Source organism: Chlorocebus sabaeus, chromosome 10 (genome assembly GCF_047675955.1).
Source record: "Chlorocebus sabaeus isolate Y175 chromosome 10, mChlSab1.0.hap1, whole genome shotgun sequence".
In the NCBI taxonomy this organism is placed as follows: Eukaryota; Metazoa; Chordata; class Mammalia; order Primates; family Cercopithecidae; genus Chlorocebus; species Chlorocebus sabaeus.
Window position 1 is genome coordinate 42,538,923 of NC_132913.1, and position 18,407 is coordinate 42,557,329.

Sequence of the window (18,407 nt, forward strand, 5' to 3'; positions counted from 1 at the left end):
TAGCCTTGTAGTATAGTTTGAAGTCAGGTAACATGATGCCTCTAGCTTTGTTCTTTTTGCTTAGGATTGTCTTGGCTATACGGGCTCTTTTTTGGTTCCAAATGAAATTTAAAGTAGTTTTTTCTAGGTCTCTGAAGAAAGTCAATGGTAGCTTTAATGGGGATAACATTGAATCTATAAATTACTTTGGAGAGTATGGACATTTTCATGCTATTCTTCCCGTCCATAAGCATGGAATGTTTTACTATTTATTTGTTTCCTCTCTTATTTCCTTAAACAGTGGTTTGTAGTTCTCTTTTAAGAGGTCCTTCACATCCCTCGTAAGTTGGGTTCCTAGGTATTTTATTCTCTTTGTAGCAATTGTGAATGGGGGGTTCACTCATGATTTGGTTCTCTGCCTATTATTGGTGTATGGGAATGCTTCTGATTTTTGCAAATTGATTTTGTATCTGAGACTTGCTGAAGTTGCTTCTCAGCTTAAGGAATTTCTGGCCTGTGATGATGGGGTTTTCTAAATATACAATCACATCATCTGCAAACAGAGACAATTTGACTTCCCCTCTTCATATTTGAATATGCTTTATTTCTTTCTCTTTCCTGATTGCCCTGGCCAGAACTTCCAATACTTCGTTGAATCATAGTGGTGAGAGAGGGCATCCTTGTCTTGTGCCAGTTTTCAAAAGGAATGCTTCCAGCTTTTGCTCATACACTATGATATTGGCTATGGGTTTATCATAAATAGCTCTTATTATTTTGAGATACGTTCCATCAATACCTAGTTTATTGAGAGTTTTAGCATGAAAGGTGTTGAATTTCATCAAATACCTTTTCTGCATCTATTGAGATAATCATGTGGTTTTTGTCATTGGTTCTGTTTATGTGATGGATTACGTTTATTGATTTATGTATGGTGAACCAGCCTTGCATCCCAAGGATGAAGCTGACTTGATGGTGGTGGATATGCTTTTTGATGTGTTGCTAGATTTGGTTTGCTGGTATTTTATCGAGGATTTTCACATCGATGTTCATCAGGGATATTGGCCTGAAATTTTCTTTGTTGTTGTGTCCCTGCCAGGTTTTAGTATCAGGATGATGCTGGCCTCATAAAATGAGTTAGGGATGAGTCCCTCTTCTTCTGTTGTTTGGAAGAGTTTCAGAAGGAATGGTATCAGCTCCTCTTTGTACTCATAAGTGGGAGTTGAACAATGAGAGCGCATGGACACAGGGAGGGTAACATCACATACAAGTGCTTGTTGTAGGGGTGGAGGAGATAGGGGAGGGATAACATTAAGATAAATACCTAATGTGGATGATGGGTTGATGGGTGCAGCAAACCACCATGGCACAGGTGTAGCTATGTAACAAACCTGCACATTTTGCACATGTATCCCAGAATTTAAAGTACAATAAAAAAATAAAATAAAATAAAATAAAATAAAACTGAAAAGAACATAACTATTAGAATTAAAAATAATTTAACAAGATTACTGGATTTAAAAAAATCAGCATATAAAATTCAATTGTTAAAATCACTTATTTGTACTCTCTTAGATATGAGTATTATAGGTCAATAAAAAGTTAAAGAAGTGTATTTCTAAATACCAGGAACAAACAATTTGTAAACATTTAAGCTATTTTAGTAGCATTGAAAATATAACATATCTATTAATAAATCTAACAAATAATATCCAAGACATTTTTTAAAATATTGTAAAACTTTATAGAATTACATTCAGGAAGACTCAAATAAGGAAAACCTAAATTAATAAACTATGCTCATTGATTTTAAAACTAAATATTTGAATAAAATATTTTTTACTTATTCAGTATAGATTCAGATGCAATTTGAAAACAACAGTTTTTTTTGTAGCAAAGTAGAAACTGAATCTGTAAATGCACATAGAAAAAATGAACTGAGTATAACAGACACTCATGAAGAAAAAGAACAACATAAATGACTTCACCTCACCTTATACTGGATCATTATAAAGCTAAAAATTAAATTGTAGTATTGCCAAAGGCAAGACAGAGAGATTCATGGACACAGAATAAAGATCAGTAATAGATATTTGGAAATATACACTTGAGAACTTGATTAAAGCAGAGCTGATGTTGCAGACTACTGTGTAATGGATAGAATCTTTAATAACCATTGCTGGAATAATTATTTGTCCATATAGAAAAAAAATAAAGCCAGACTAATACCTCATATCAGAGATAAAAGTAAACATTATCTTAACTAAAAAATTACATGTGAACAACTAAATTACAAAGCTTTGAGAAGACAATAGAGGAATATGTACTTATTATTTCAGGACTAAGAAGAATTTCTTTTAAAATATATTAAACCAAAAACCATATAGGTCATTGTTTGGGAATTAAGGACTGTTGCTCATACCAAGACAGTAAAACAAACCAAAAAACAAGCAACAAATGAGAAAAACTTTTCCAGTTATATAAGGGATATAAATGTTTGTGTGCATGTATCATATTATATATTGTAAATAAAGAATGACTGTAACTCAACAAGGAAAAGATAAGTGATCCAATTAAAAAATAGGCAGAAATCTTGTGGAGACACTACATAGGAAGAAACAACTAGTAACTATTAGGTTGGTGCATTAAAAGTAATGACCTTTTGCACCAACATAATTTTTAAAGATTTACTTTAATCAAATTGAAAATTAGAAGAATCAAAAATAAAACCACAATAAGATGTCATTTCACACATATACTAGATAGGCAAGTATATTAAAATCTAAAACTATCAATTATTAGAAAAGATTTGGAAGATTCAGAAGAACAAATAGCTTATGATAATGTAATATAGAACAACAAGCCTAGAATGACATTATATAATAAATTTGAAGATATGCATCACACTTAGAAATTCCATTCCTGAGAATAAATCCTAGAGGAGTTCTTGCTATTTATATGCTCCAAGAGTCCTGCTCAAGAATATCAATGGCCATACATTAGAGACACCTGGGAAGAACATTATTATACACTGAAAGAGGAATGATCTAAAGGTTCCACCTGTATTTATGGGCTAGAATGTGATACAACACTGAGAATGAATGGATTACAACTACGCACACCAATAAAAACATATTTAAAATCTTAGCTATGACTGAGAAACACAAGTTATAGGAGAATAATACAGGAAGCCTAATTCCTCAGATACATATAAAATTGAACTATATAAAGTATAGGAAAAGAGCACATAGAATATGATGAAAGGCAAGGGAATCTTAAACACAACATTCAGAAAAGTGGTGTGGTTTTTCACCTGACTGAGAAAAGAAAGGAATGGATGAGGCAAGGAAGAGAGGAGATTTCAAAAACAAGTAATATTATGTTTCTAAACCTGGATTATATTAATTGAATCACTATGATTTATACTACTTATACTTTAGAGTCTTTTGCGCCTATGGATAATTTAAGCAAGATAAAATATTTTTTATTTCACTCTCATCTCACATCTCAAAGCATTGTCTGGTTCTCCCACTCGGAGGATGCCTACTACAGAACAAATAAGGAAGATGCTTACCCATCTTCACCGGAATTCCTGTTGGCTCCCTGAAAGCATATGTTTAAACAGATTGTAGAGTCTTGTCACACTACATTCCTTCTTTCTCTACTTTCTTGTATAATTAATTAATGCTGATTAGTCGCCCTTCAAAGGTATTTCTTTCCCTCGTCTTTAACTCTCATAAAGGACACAAAATGGCATGAGACACACAAATGTACTCAACCCTAATCCATTTCCTTTTAATCTTCCCTAATAACTTCCTAAAATTTTATTTGTTCAATTTCATATACCCTCCTTATTACCACCCGCTTTAACTGTTGTTTATAAAAACATACATGCTCAAAACCAATTCAATTAGGGGTTAGCCTTTCAACACATGGTACTGGAGTAATTTACATCTATTGGCAAAAATAAAAAACTTTGACATAAATCTCACATCTTATACAAAAATTAATTCAAAATGCATAATAGACTTAAACCTAAAACTACAAAACATTCCATAGAGGATCTTCAAGATCTGGGGCTAGACAAAGAGTTATTATACTTTATAACAAAGGCATAATTCATAAAAAGAAAAATTGCTAAGTTGAGCATCATCAAAATTAAAAACTGTTGATTTGGATAAGACCCTGTTAATAGAATAAAAAGATAAATTACAGAGTGGAAGAAAATATTTACATACTAGGTATTATACAAAGGACTATTATGTAGAATATGTATACAATTTTTAAAACCAACAATAAAAAAGTAAACAATTCACTTAGAACATTGGAAGGACAGGAAGGAAGTGGGTTCAGCTATATTTACTGTATTATGTCAATATCCTAGCTGTAATATTTTACTGTACTTTTGTGAGATACTACCCTTGGGGGAACTGGGATAAAAGGTACATAGAATCTCTGTTTCCTTTCTCACAACTGCATGTGAATCTACAATAATCTAAAAAATAACAAATTTTAAGCTTGGTGCACTTGGTGCATGCCCATAGTCCCAGCTACTCAGGAGGCTGAGGTGAGAATTTGAGGCTTATACCCTGGAATTTGAGACTAGTCTGGGCAATATAGGCAGAACTTGTCTCTCAAACAAAGTAAAATTTAATTAAGGAAGAAGAGCATGTGCTTTCAGAAGGTAACCGAATTATCGTAACAATTAAAATATATACATTCTGATATTAGAACACCTTCTTATTGAAAGAATAGTTTCATCTTTTCATGCCTCTGACATATTAAAATGTAACTCAATCAGTAAGATGATAAAATCACATTAATTTTATTACAGTTATTCATCATCATTCATCATCATTATTCCCTTTCTTATTCATTTACAATTAATAAACCATTTAACTTAACTGCTGGAAGTGGCTTCAGTCAAAAATATAGTCTAATCCCTCATTTCAAATGGAAAATCTGAAGCAGAGCTTCTCAAACTTTAGTGGCATGAGAATCACCTGGAGAGTGTGTTAACTTACAGGTTGCTAGGTCTCACCCACAGAATATATAGAGTTCAGCAGTTCCGGGCATCCCTTGAGAATTTGCATTTCTAGTAAGTTTCCAGGTGTTGCTGGTGCTGCTGATGCAGGTGATGAAGGCATTGGTCCACAGACCTCATTTTGAGTGGTACTCTTTCTGAGGCCAGAGGACTTAAGTTTTTGTCTGAAGGTCACACAATTCACGGTAGCTAAGCACTATTACTTTCTTTACCACTACTTTATTTTGAAATTTGCTGATTTTATTATTTAAAAAAATAGTTATAAGGAAAAGCCTCTTTTATCTCCACTGATTGGAATAATACGTCGTAAACTAGAATTCCCACTTTTACAGCACATGTATATCTCACTATGTGTTGGCCAAATTTTATAAAAAACCACCAAGGTTAAAGTCACCACTAGAACCATAGTTTAAAAGGGTAGAAGTACTTGAGGTTTTGTATAAGATGTATAAGCTTGTCATAAAATGGCTTTCGAACACAGCGTGTTTAGACCCACACAGCAGCATTGCCTTGCACACAATCACCCTTAAATTATAAGGTAGCATCCATCATAAATCTCATTTTAAAACTATGAAAATTAAAAAGCAGTACTAATTTTCTCAATATTGCATAGTAGATTCAAAATTCCAAATATATATGATAATATTGCCATCTAATGGATAATCCACAAAGAAAATATAAAGTTCATAATTAAATGTGCTGCTGCCATTGAAATTATGCTATAATCCAGGATAAAACCTTAGATTATTAGATCAGAGAATTGCTAAAAAAGAAAATAGGATACTAATTTTTCTCTGATATGGAAAATAGTGATGTAAGTCATGAAGTAATGCAGGTGACAAAACATTTTCTTCTTTTTTCAACAAACATAATTTTTCCTATTTTCCAGGAAACAAACAGGGATAAAATTTTCACTTTTTATTATTTCTAAAACTAAAAGATCATTCTCAGTCCAAATATTTAATCACCAATTGCATTTTTTAATAAGATAGTTTGTAGAATTTTTTTATAAATTAGAGAAAACATCATAAATAAGGGAAGGAAATTTACAATGACTGCCTTGGTCTTTTGTAAAATAAGCAAGGAGTGGAGATCACAGTCGAGCACAGAATCAGCAGATAGTTATTATCCGACTTGAGCAAATAGATTACAGTTTTATCATTCACAAAATAAACTTTTGAGATCAAATAGTTTTTAAGAACCTTCCTGATTTAACATTCATGATGAAATACTTTTATCTGAGCTTCAGTGCCCTTTTTTATGGAAGGTAAAAGTTGATTGCTGTTGAAAAATTACTTTCAAGCAAAGTTGAAGCCACAATCACATTTTCTTTCTCAGGGATTTCCTAACCATTTTTCAAGGCTCTGGGTTTAAATATTTTTGTTTTCGTTTTTCACACACCAGAGTTACATATAATGTATTTTCATGAAAGTGTCATGAAAATATATTTTCCCACCCCAGAGTCACCAAGGCCTTAGGAAATAAAGTCTTCCAAGTATTAATTTCTCTTAGGATAAATATTCAGCAGCATATACCAAAGATAAAATCAGAGTATCTAAAATTCTATTGTATGTAAGCTTTCCTAGAGTTACTTACCAATCTTCATATGTTTTAAAAGTTTTTGTTTTTTTCTTTATCAAAAACCAAATGCAGAACGACAGAAGTAAGACTGAAGGAGAGGAATAAAGGAGAAAGGGAGAAAGACATCTTACAAAACCAAACTGCAAATGTAATGGAAATACTTTGGGACAATATTATTTGTGTGTGCTATATGTCGAATCATACATGTTATAAAATTTGTGCCTAAATACATAAATATTTTCATAGTGTATGTTCTTAGAAGTGAAATTGGTAATTTAGAGAATAGGCAATATTTACATTTTGATTGATACTGCCAAAATAATCTAGCTAAAAAAAATAATAATGCAGTTTTTGTTTTCTTTCATTTTGTTTTTGAGACAGAGTCTCACTCTATTGCCAAGCCTGGAGCACAATGTCACAATCTCGGATCACTTCAACTTCCACTTCCCAGGTTGAAGGGATTCTCATGCTTTAGCCTCCTGAGTAGTCGGTATTACAGGTGTGTGCCACCACACCTAGCTAATTTTTGTATTTTTAGTAGAGACAGGGTTTCAGCATGTTGGCCAGGCTGGTCTCTAACTCCTGACCTCAAGTGATCCACCCATGACTTCCCAAAGTGCTGGGATTATAGGCATGAGCCACCACACCCAGCCAATAATGCAGTTTTGATTGCTGTTGCTGAAAATGGAAAATACAGAAGCCACAGAGTCTAGATTACCTTTATTAAGAAAAAGTTCATACTTTTGGACCTAGATGTAGTCCCCATCTCTGTTACCATGATCATTACATACCTCTGCCCATTATAACAGATGGGCATGGCCAATGATGAAGCCTGGCCAACTTCATCTGGCTGAATAATTGTGTCTACTTGGTTGTTTAGTGATTTTTCCATGGTAGATACTTTTTGACAAGTAATACAAAATCCTCGCAATTCACATATACTATCATGTGTTCATAGACATGCTTCTACCTTAGATCTCTGTCTCATATCTACTAATCCTTTTGCTGTCATGACCCTGAGAAATTGACCAGGCCACTGGCCTCTGCTCAGGTATTTGTACACATTCTTGATTCCGGGCCCCACATCTCCTCCACCCTAAGTACCTGACTAGGTAACCACTCGTATCTCCACTCATCTGTTATTGATTTTCATCCACATAGTAGCTGACACATCTATAAAACAAACTTGGGCTTTCCTCTCTCAGTTGATAATACATGACCCTCATATGACCATGGTTGCAAGCTGAGGAAAGTGTGCCTATACACAAGTAGAGTAATATATGGATTTTGTTTACCTGATCACGCAGCTTACTTGTGCTATCAGGTCCTATCTAGATTCAATCGTAGATGTTCCATTTAAAATGTACAAGTATGTGTAAATTTATGACTTGGTAGGGCTGACAGAACCCAACTCATTGCTATCAGTTTAGATTCATAGTTACTTGGTTCTGTTATCAAGAGTTTAGTCTCTGCCAATAACATGCCAAGAGAGATTTCTCAAAGTACCTAGAGTTCTCTGTTGAGGCTGACCTAGCTTTGCTGTAAAATCTCAAATTTCTGCATTTTCACGATAGCATTGGGCTTTGTCATAAGTTCCATGTAGCATCTTTTTTTATCACCACCACTTCTAATACCATAGACTCTTTTGGAATGTATGACTTTATTGGCATTGCTGCTTGCAGTGTGACCTGGATCTGCTACCAAACACTTTCTTGTTTCAGGTTCAACTCTAAACTTGCAGCTTATTTCTTCCAGCTGTGAGATGGTTTACCACCAGGACCCAAAGATGTTCACCTGGTTCAGTGGTTTTTCACTGTAGTAATAGATGCAAAATACAACTATTTGTCTCTGACTTTGGAGAAGTTATACTAGATCATTCTTGATCACAAGATCCCTAAATTCTACCGATATGGCAAGTACTTGTATCTTCATAGTGATTATCTTTCAGCTTGTAAAATACATGTGTTTTCCCAAGGCCCCTCCAGTGAACTAGCCACCTAGTTATCATCCTGTCTAATCAGCATAATGTCACCAATGTAATGGATCTATGAAATGGCAAGGTGTTCCAGATAGCCTTGTATAATATTATTACATGCTGGTTGCAGTAGTTCACTCCTGTTATCCCAGCACTTTGGGAGGCTGAGGTGAAAGAATCACTTGAGGAGAGAAGTTCAAAATCAGCCTGGGCAACATAGTGAGACGTGGTCACTACAACTTTTTTAATTAGTGGGTCACTGTGGTGTGCACCTACAGTCCCAGATACTCCAGCTATTCAGGACACTGAGGCTGGATAATTGTTTAAGCCCAGGAGTTTCATGGTTACAGTGAGCTACGATAGTACCACAGCACTCCAGCCTGGGCAACAGAGTGAGACCCTGTCTCTAAAAGATAGGTAAATAAATAGAAAGATAGATAGGTAGGTAGGTAGGTAGGTAGGTAGGTAGGTAGATAGATAGATAGATAGATAGATAGATAGATATGTACATATACATATATATAATTACAGTGGGTAGGAAAGTTAACATAACTCTGAGGAAAACCTGAATTATTGTGTCTATCCCATGTAAATGTGAGAAATTTCTGATCCGTTTTTAAACTTGAAATAAGAAGGAACTGAATCACCAAGTCAATGACCACATATCATGTAGGTGAGGCCTTATTTTTCTTCTCTAGTAGTGATACCACATTTGCTTCAGTGACTGGGATTGGGTTTACTACTTGGTTAAGCCCGAAATAGACTACAATAATTATCAAAGAATTATTTACCACATTATTTTCAGGGGCCAGACTAGAGAATTAATCAGATATATGACAGTGACCACCATTCTTTTATCCTGTAAGTCTACAATAGTTTCACTAAGCTTGACCACCCCATCCCCCACCACCATCCTCCAGGATATGATACTGTTTTTTGTTTTTACTTTGGCTGGCAGAGGGAAGTTTCAGAGGTTACACTTAGCCTTACTCATCATGTATCATAACCTTTACGCCACAGGCCGAGAATCCTGAAAATCTCTGTAGGTTTACTGACATTATCTAACACTCCATGGATCTCTGAACCATTGAATACAAGACTTTTCTCCCTCTGCATGGTGCTTATAAAAGGTAACATGGGCAGGGCGTGGTGGCTTATGCCTGTAATTCCAGCACTTTGGGAGGCTGAGGTGAGCAGATCACTTGAGGTCAGGAGTTGGAGACCAGCCTGAACTACATGGAGAAACCCCGCCTCTACTAATAATACAAAATTAGCCAGGGGTGGTGGCACATGCCTGTAATCTCAGCTACTTGGGAGGCTGACGTAGGAGAATTGCTTGAACCTGGGAGGGAGAGGCTGTGGTAACCTGAGATTGCACCTTTGCACTCCAGCCTGGGCAACAAGAGCGAAACTCAGTCTCAATAATAATAATAATAATAATAATAATAATAATAATAGGACTGAGGATAGAAAAAGCTATTGCAGAAACCCCCCTTGAGTAATTAAGCTTCCAGATATCATAATGAGGCTCACTTTTTCTTCTTTTTTTATCAAGTTATCTCTTGGGGGAAAATAGAAACCCAAAATGGTTGTAGCTAATAGGTTTGTGTTTTGATTTGTTTTGTTTTGAGCCATAAATATAATACTAGTCACTGGAGTCTGTCCAGTGACCTGTTCTTGGTCATGTCATCCTGGTCCTCACTGCAACATATTAACCAGGTCCTGAATATCTTTTGGTAAATATTCCATTTTTGTTTATATCAAGAACATTCTGAGACCTTCCTAGGTCATGCTGAGATCTGACCCTAGTTATTTAAGAAGCTCCAGGATTACATTGTGAAGCATCTGCCCAAAGCAAGGTCTTTGCTGAATCTCCAAGAAATGGGAGGCCTTATATCTAACTAGGGAAACTGCTAGCTTATTAGATACCAGAGGGAACAGGCAATCTACAAATTCAAAAATTTTATATGTATCTTTAAATTTTATTTTAAAGACCTGTACCCAAATGTCCTCAGTACAGGTCTTTTTCCTACCCGAGTCCTAACTAAAGTCAGGCCTACATTAAATTATAGGATGGGAATCATTAAATATTTTTTTGGAAAGGACTAGATAATTAATATTTTTAGCTTTGGAGGCCATATGGTATCTGTTGTAACTATTTAACTCTGTAGAGTGTTGAGTGAAAGCAGTCATAAAAACAGGCTAATGAATGGTAATGGTGGTATGCTCATGAAATTTTATTAAAAAAAAAAAAAAAAACCCGGTGACAGGCTGGATTTGACCTATGGGCCACAATTATCTGATCCATACATTAGATCCTTGCCAGGACTGTGAATATAAATTCCTTTGTTACTATGACACTTTATGATTAAATCTTCATTTTTATTACCAATACAAATCTAAAGCTACAGGAAATTAGAGTTCCTTTATATACTGCCATAAAGGATTTCTGTCTTTTCCAGCATGCCCTGAGTTGGTAGTTGACTAATAAAATCCTCTGTTTTTTTTTTTTTTTTTTTCTTCAAGGTATCTTTCGTGGAAAACAAAAGTCAATCCAGTCCCTAATTGTATAACTAGTTGTCATAATTATTAATGTCCTCTTATCTTTCAAGTTTTAGAGCTATCTCTTAAGGTATATATTTCATTCCAATATGCTGCAAGTGATGAAAGTTTTAGTAATTATACCAAGCTAGAGATCTCAGCAGCAACTGATTCCTTGTTGCCCTCTGTTTTGATTGTTTGTAATTTTTTTAGTGAAAGTAATTTCATTAATGAAAAATGAAAAGTAACAGTTTAAAGATTTTTTAAAGAGGAGCATGAAAAATTATGCTTATCCATTCTTTGACCTTTGTTTTGATTTTACACAAATGGTCTAAAACACCAGAAGAAGCCTTAGTTGATTTTAACTGAGTGGAATAAGACAATTGGATTATTTACATAAATCACAACATAATCAATGAATCTCTATTTGACTGAACCATGTAGATATAATTTCAAGACTTAGCTTGTCTATATTCCATGAAATCATGGATAAGAACTTATCAAGCTAATTCTGAGTTCCCCAAATGCAGACTTTATATTTTATTATAAAAATAACTTTAGTAATCACAAAAAAAGCTCACATTGTTATAATAATTAACAATGAACCAATTTATTTTTACTATCTAAACAACTAATTATTTAGCCTTTAAGATTTTTTTCATGTATTATCTCATTACAGTAAAAATGCACTTGGTTCAGAAATTATAGAAACAAGACCTTATCTTTCTTTTTTTTTTTTAAAATTTATTTATTATTATTAAACTTCAAGTTGTAGGGTACATGTGCACAACGTGCAGGTTTGCTACATATGTATACTTGTGCCATGTTGGTGTGCTGCACCCATCAACTCGTCATTTACATCAGGTATAACTCCCAATGCAATATCTACTTGATTCCTTGTTGCCATCTGAATGAACAGTGACCAAATTAGAGGTTGTCAACTATTACATCTGCTCACTGAGTTCTTTCCATTCAGGTGAATGTAATTTAATCAGTGAGTGATCATAGAGGGCATATGAGGTGAGGAAGTGAGGGAGTAAGACAAAAAAAGATAAGAAGGTCAATAAAGGAAGCATTGACAATGAGCAGGTAGGAACTGCAGCTAAATTCTGATAAAAGCCCTCTGAATGACTAAAGAGAACACATTTCTGAATTGTCTCAATGAAGGAGAAAAAGTGTGATCACCTGCCAGCTCCCGTCTCTTGTTGGTGGGAGGTTGCATCTTTGCATTAATAGCCCCACCTCTATCCAGCCCCTCCAGGCAGCTCTTGGACTCCCTGGGCATTACCTAGTGGAAGAAGAACACCCTCAGGCAGGAAGATGCAGGAAGTTATTGGTGTGTGTAGGAACTGTCTACTGAAAACCTCCAGGTGAACTGGGTTGATGTGTTCAGAGACCAACAAGATCTCTTACAAACTTATTTCAATGGCTTTATTTGGAGAAAGCACAATGGAGAGGTAACATCAGAGTTGTGACTGATCCACAGAAACACATGGTAAGAACAATAAAATAATTTTGAAAGGTTATTGCCACTTATTCTTTTACTTAACAAAAATACATAGTGAATGAATTAAATGGGATTTGGGGTAGGTAGCTATACTATCATTTCCATGTGTTCAGGTATCTCAGTGATCTCGTCAGGGTATCAATGCCCTCTATCCAAAGACCACTAGGAACACACTTGTATTTGAACAAGTTGTGATTATTGCTCCTTGAAGCAAAGAAGACGACACCATGAAAATCCATGGGCCATCAAAGCAACAGGGTGTTAGAAAGGACTGGTTATAAAATTTGGGTATGTGGTAGGTAATTTTGGGAAATATTTCAAGAAGCCTACTTTGCTCTGGATGAAATGCTATCAGGAAGCAGGAGTAATATTATGACTGCATATTTGAATAAATCTTATCTAGGAGGGTGGTAGAACAATTTTTTTTTTTCTTTGAGATAGAGTCTTGCTCTGTTGCCCAGGCTGGAGTGCAGTGGCACAATCTCAGCTCACTGCAACCTCCACTTCCTAGGTTCAAGTGATTCTCCTGCCTCAGCATCCCGAGTAACTAAGCACTACATGCACGTGCCACCATGCACAGCTGATTATTTTTGTGTTTTCAGTAGAGACAGGATTTCATCATGTTAGCCAGAATGGTCTTGATCTCCTGACCTTGTGATCTGCCTGCCTGGGTCTTCCAAAATGCTGGGATTACAGGAGTGAGTCAACACGCCCAACCCAGAACAATTTTAAAACTGTAGTTAGTAAAGCAACAGTCACTCATGAGTGGGAGAATAGTTGGTCTCTTGTGGCAGAGGCAATGGCCATGTGTTGTCTGTGTTCAGATGTGATTATGGAATGTTTTTGTCTTGACCTATCAGATCACAGAATGGCCTCATCTGATGTTGATATAAAATAAATTAATACATTCTGAAACATTTTAATTTGAAATATGTTAAGAATACAAATTCTGGAAAATATGATGCTTGAAATGTATTTTAAACTAATCATATTAAACTATTCCCCAATGTGAAATTGTTCATGGTTAACAGAACACCAAGGCACATCTCTGAATAGAAGGCCAGCTCATATCAGCAACAAGGCCCAGCTGATAGAAAAAGGCTAGATCCTGGATATCAGGCCATGCTTTCTTTCTCAAAGGCACAAACACAGTGGTACAGATTGAAAAACGGCTCATTCAAGTCCATTTCATTTTATGAAATGACCTGCGTTTTATGAAGCAAAAGTCATTTACTGATATAGTTTGGCTGTATCTCCACCCAAATCTCACCTTGAATTATAGGTCACATAATCCCCATGTGTTGTGGGAGGGACCCAGTTGGAGGTAATTGAAATATAGGGGATGTTACTCTCATGCTGCTGTTCTTGTGACAGTGAGTGAGTTCTCACAAGAGCTGATGGTTTTATAAGGGGCTTTTCCCTCTTTTGCTCGGCACTTCTCCTTCCTGCTGCTAGGTGAAGAAGGACATGTTTGCTTCCCTTTCCACCATGATGATCTCCCCAACCACGCTGAACTGTGAGTCAATTAAACCTCTTGCCTTTATAAATTACCTGGTCTGAGATATGTCTGTATTAGAAGCATGAGAATGTATTAATATATTTACAAATGAGTTTGGATGTTAAATTTAAAATATTTGGTTGATAATTGATAAGCAAGAATTGTTTGTGTTTACATTTCTAAATCTTTTCAGTTTATGACATGATTATTTTTCATATTTAGAAACATCCACACATTTAAAATTGTTATATTAATTTAATATAGTCTTTAATCATTTAGCATGTTCAAATTAATATAAAAGTTCTCTAAGATAGGTCATTTTTAAAAGTCTTTATGTACTGCCACCTTTATATCCACTTATTTGTTTATAATAAATGTTGCTGAATTTCAGAAAAAAAAATATTTATTTAGAATTTTTTACAGTTTGACCATACTAGGCATATTTATTTTTTCTACCAAAGATGAAAAGATACTTCTATACGTATTCTGGAAAGCATCTTTATTTTTGTATTCAGTGTTATTGTGAAAATGAAAATACTGCTAAATAAAGATGAGTTTCTCACCATATGAAATACTTATCTTTACTTTCAAAATAATAAAATAGTGTAGGCAAATTCATATTTGACCTTTTCCTATTCTATGCCACCAAAATATAAAGAAAAAGATAACAAAAATTATATAAAATAAATTATACTGCTCAGAAATTTAGTCTCTTAAAAACATGAAATCTTTTTCTTCCTACATTTCAGTTCGATTAGATAACTGATCATACAAGTTATAATTTTTATTTTCAAAAGTTTAAATTACTGAATGTGGAGTTGATCAGAAGCACAACAAATTATAATTACTGAATCAAATAAGATCATTTCATTTCTCTATTTTATTTACAAACTATATAAAATAAATTAATACATTCTGAAACATTTTAATTTGAAATATGTTAATGCGAATTCTGGAAAATATGATGCTTGAAATGTATTTTAAACTAATCACATTAAACTATTCCCCAATTATGCCAGTTACGTGAGATTTGGCTCTAGCATGGAAGAACTAAATAAGAGGTACAGGTTAATAATATAGAAAGGTGAGCAGAAATCATTTGTCAGTTTTCTATGACATGTCATGCTGTAGTGCCACTCAGAGGGAAAATACTGATATTTGTTATAGCTCAGTTGATACCCTTGTTTTATATAAACACATTTTGTTACCTCTATTAATATTCCTGACAAATGAGTAAAGTGTACAGCTGTCTGTTTCTTATGGCTCTGGCTGCTACACCTGGACAGCCTTTGTAATTAGCTAGGGAATGCCTCTTTTCCATCTGTCACTGCCGTGATAACCAAATTTAGTGCTCAGTAGAAATTTGTTGTAAAAAAGAAATAATGATAAACAATTAATAGAAAATGTACATTATATAAAACTATATTTTACTCTTCCACTTAAAAATAATCATTATTAGAACACACTGTTAAAAATAATTCTGCAAATCACATATTTAAGTAACCAAACAATAAAATTTTGCTGTACATATACACACTATCTATATATTATAGAAAAAGTTAAAGGCCTTTGTTTTACATGAAGACCTGGGATTAGCATATCCTTAAAATTATTTCTAGGTCTACCATTCCATAATTCTAATATAGAATATTCTAACAAGGATACTACCTAGTGGAGTCATACAGACAAAGAGGGACTCACATGTCTCAGAGACACTGCCTCTCATTTGTATACACAAACTATAGCCTATCTCATGGTGGGAAATCCTGAGGTAGTAGAAAAATACAAGAGTACAAGCTTATTCCCAAATATTCTAGGAAGACGTTAGCAGTCAACTCCCCTCTTTGTGCCCCTGAAAAATGGAGAACACATGTGTCACAACATTTAAGAACCTCACAGCAAAGAGAAAATATTTTAGCAATTTTTATTCTGGAAGTTGCAGTAAGACTGAAGTAAGACTGAAGTTGAGACTGAAAGTCTTTTTGCTGTGTTTTATGTCTAAATCAGAATTACATCATCACCACCTTTAATGGTGATTAGCAAAATTACTTAAAATGAGATTTTATATCTTAGAATCCTACTACCTAACTTGAGTCATTTCTCTTATTTGAGTTTCATTCCATGGTTCATGGGATTTTTGTTGTCGTTGTTGTTTTGAGCATTTTTCTTTAATTCCAAATCTAAGAAGCTTATTAAATGGGGCCAAATATTCCCTGACATCATATTAACTCTAAAATTCACTTTATTTCAATTTTTTTTGTGATTTAAACATTCTCAAATAAATGTTCAGGTTGGCAGAAATTAAGAGCAGAATAACTCTCTCAGAAGATCCTTGTCTACTTCTGAGAAAATAGTTTTCTTTAAGTCAATACAAGGGATTCATAGTCTTTTTATTTAAAGAAAACGTCTATCAATATAAAAATGTATATTATTATTATATTTTACCTTAATATTAACTTTACAATGTTTAAAATAAAGTTAGTTAATTGTATTATTCACTCATTAATCTATGGTAAATATCTCTTTTAATTTTTACACATCTCCCCCATTTTCCTTAAATTTTTACGTCAGTGAAATATTCTCCAACATGTTTTCATCTATTTGCATTTTATATATTGTATACATTCTATATAAAACCAATTCTAAGCAAAAGTATTTTGTATATATTTCTTTTACTAATATATATTTTCTGAAAGAAAGTACACCATCTGTATCAGTTTTTGTGGTGTAAGAAAACCACTTCAAAGTCACATCTAAAGTTGGTTGCGCAGGTTCTACTGTCTTGCCTGGGCTCAAACATGTATCTTTGGTTAGGTAGAGGCCTGGTACAGAGTTCTGCTAATATTTACTCAGCTCTCCGATATGTTTGAGAGTGGGGTGACTAATATCTACTCTAGTATGGATTCATCAGAAGGGTTGAGATGACTTGCTGCTTTACCAAATAGTCTCCTATCATGGAAGTGCCACCTATCCTAGGTTTCTCTTCATGGAGGTGCCAGGGTTCTGAGAAAGGGCAGAAGCACACAGGGAATCCTGAGGCCTAAGTTTGAAACTCACACATCACTTTCACTATAACTATTTGCCAGAGCAGTTCACAGGACAGTCAAGAGCCAAGAAATGAGAAATAGATTCCACTTCCTTAAAGGAAGACCTTTAAAGTCACACTATTTATGAAGAATCGGGTGAAAGATTAGAGTCATTTTGTAGTTAATCTACCCTATTATCTGATATTATGTGCAATATAATTGTATTTTGTTCACCCTTGTATGTTTAGCACCTGGAAGACTACCTGGAACATGTAAGAAATAAGTATTTGTAAGAGAAAAGAATGTAAAATCCCACCCCACTTGGAGGACTACTACCTATATGGAAAATAATATTGATTGTGTTGCCCAACATTTATTCCAACAAATGACCAGCATGCTTTTCCAGAATGCCGATGTTTGAAAACTAAACCCTTTATTCCACAGACAGTTTAGTAATTAGTTTCCTGATAGAGGCTTGGTTTTGCAAAACAAGCATCTCCAAGAGTTGACAGAAGAAAATAATGTGAGGTGGTGCCCACTCTAGGAAATGATTCTTCTTTAAGCAACACTGATGTACACTTTTTTCTTCTTATTCTTCTGAGACATATCTAAAAGTTTCTGGTGTCTTGTTCTTAGGATCATATTGAAGCAGTAGCAGTTAGGTTTCTACATTTTAATCTCTGATTCTTTTCTACTTTTTTCCCTTTCAAACAAAAATTTAAAAAAATATATAAATGCCTATGCAAATAAGTAATTCACTTTTATCTTTTACATTTTTAAAGCCATTAAAAATACATTTTAGATTTGTTCTGATTATTTGTTCCAAAATGAATCACCAGGAGTGGGTAGCAATTAATGAGCATTGAGAGGTTGTACATTACATCTGAAATGTAAGCTTCCAGAAGACAGAATGTCACCTAATTAGTCATGTTAGCTCTAACTAAGGCCTCCTCTCAGCATTTCAAGAGACAGTCACCCAACAACCACTATGTATTCACAACTCATGAAAGTACTAACAGCTATGAAGCCCCTTCAATGTGAATTGCCAATGAAGAATATTAATTTACCATCACAATAAGTTGTTCATATGACTACATTAGTTGAGATTCTCCAACCCAAATTCACAAAGTCCTAGAATCTACACATTAAGGCTCAAGGACATTTATACAGAATTGGATCCATAGAATGTGTTGAGTTATACTTGGTGAATGCATGAGCTAATTTTTCAAGGAACAAGTATCAGTCCTAATCTCGCTGAA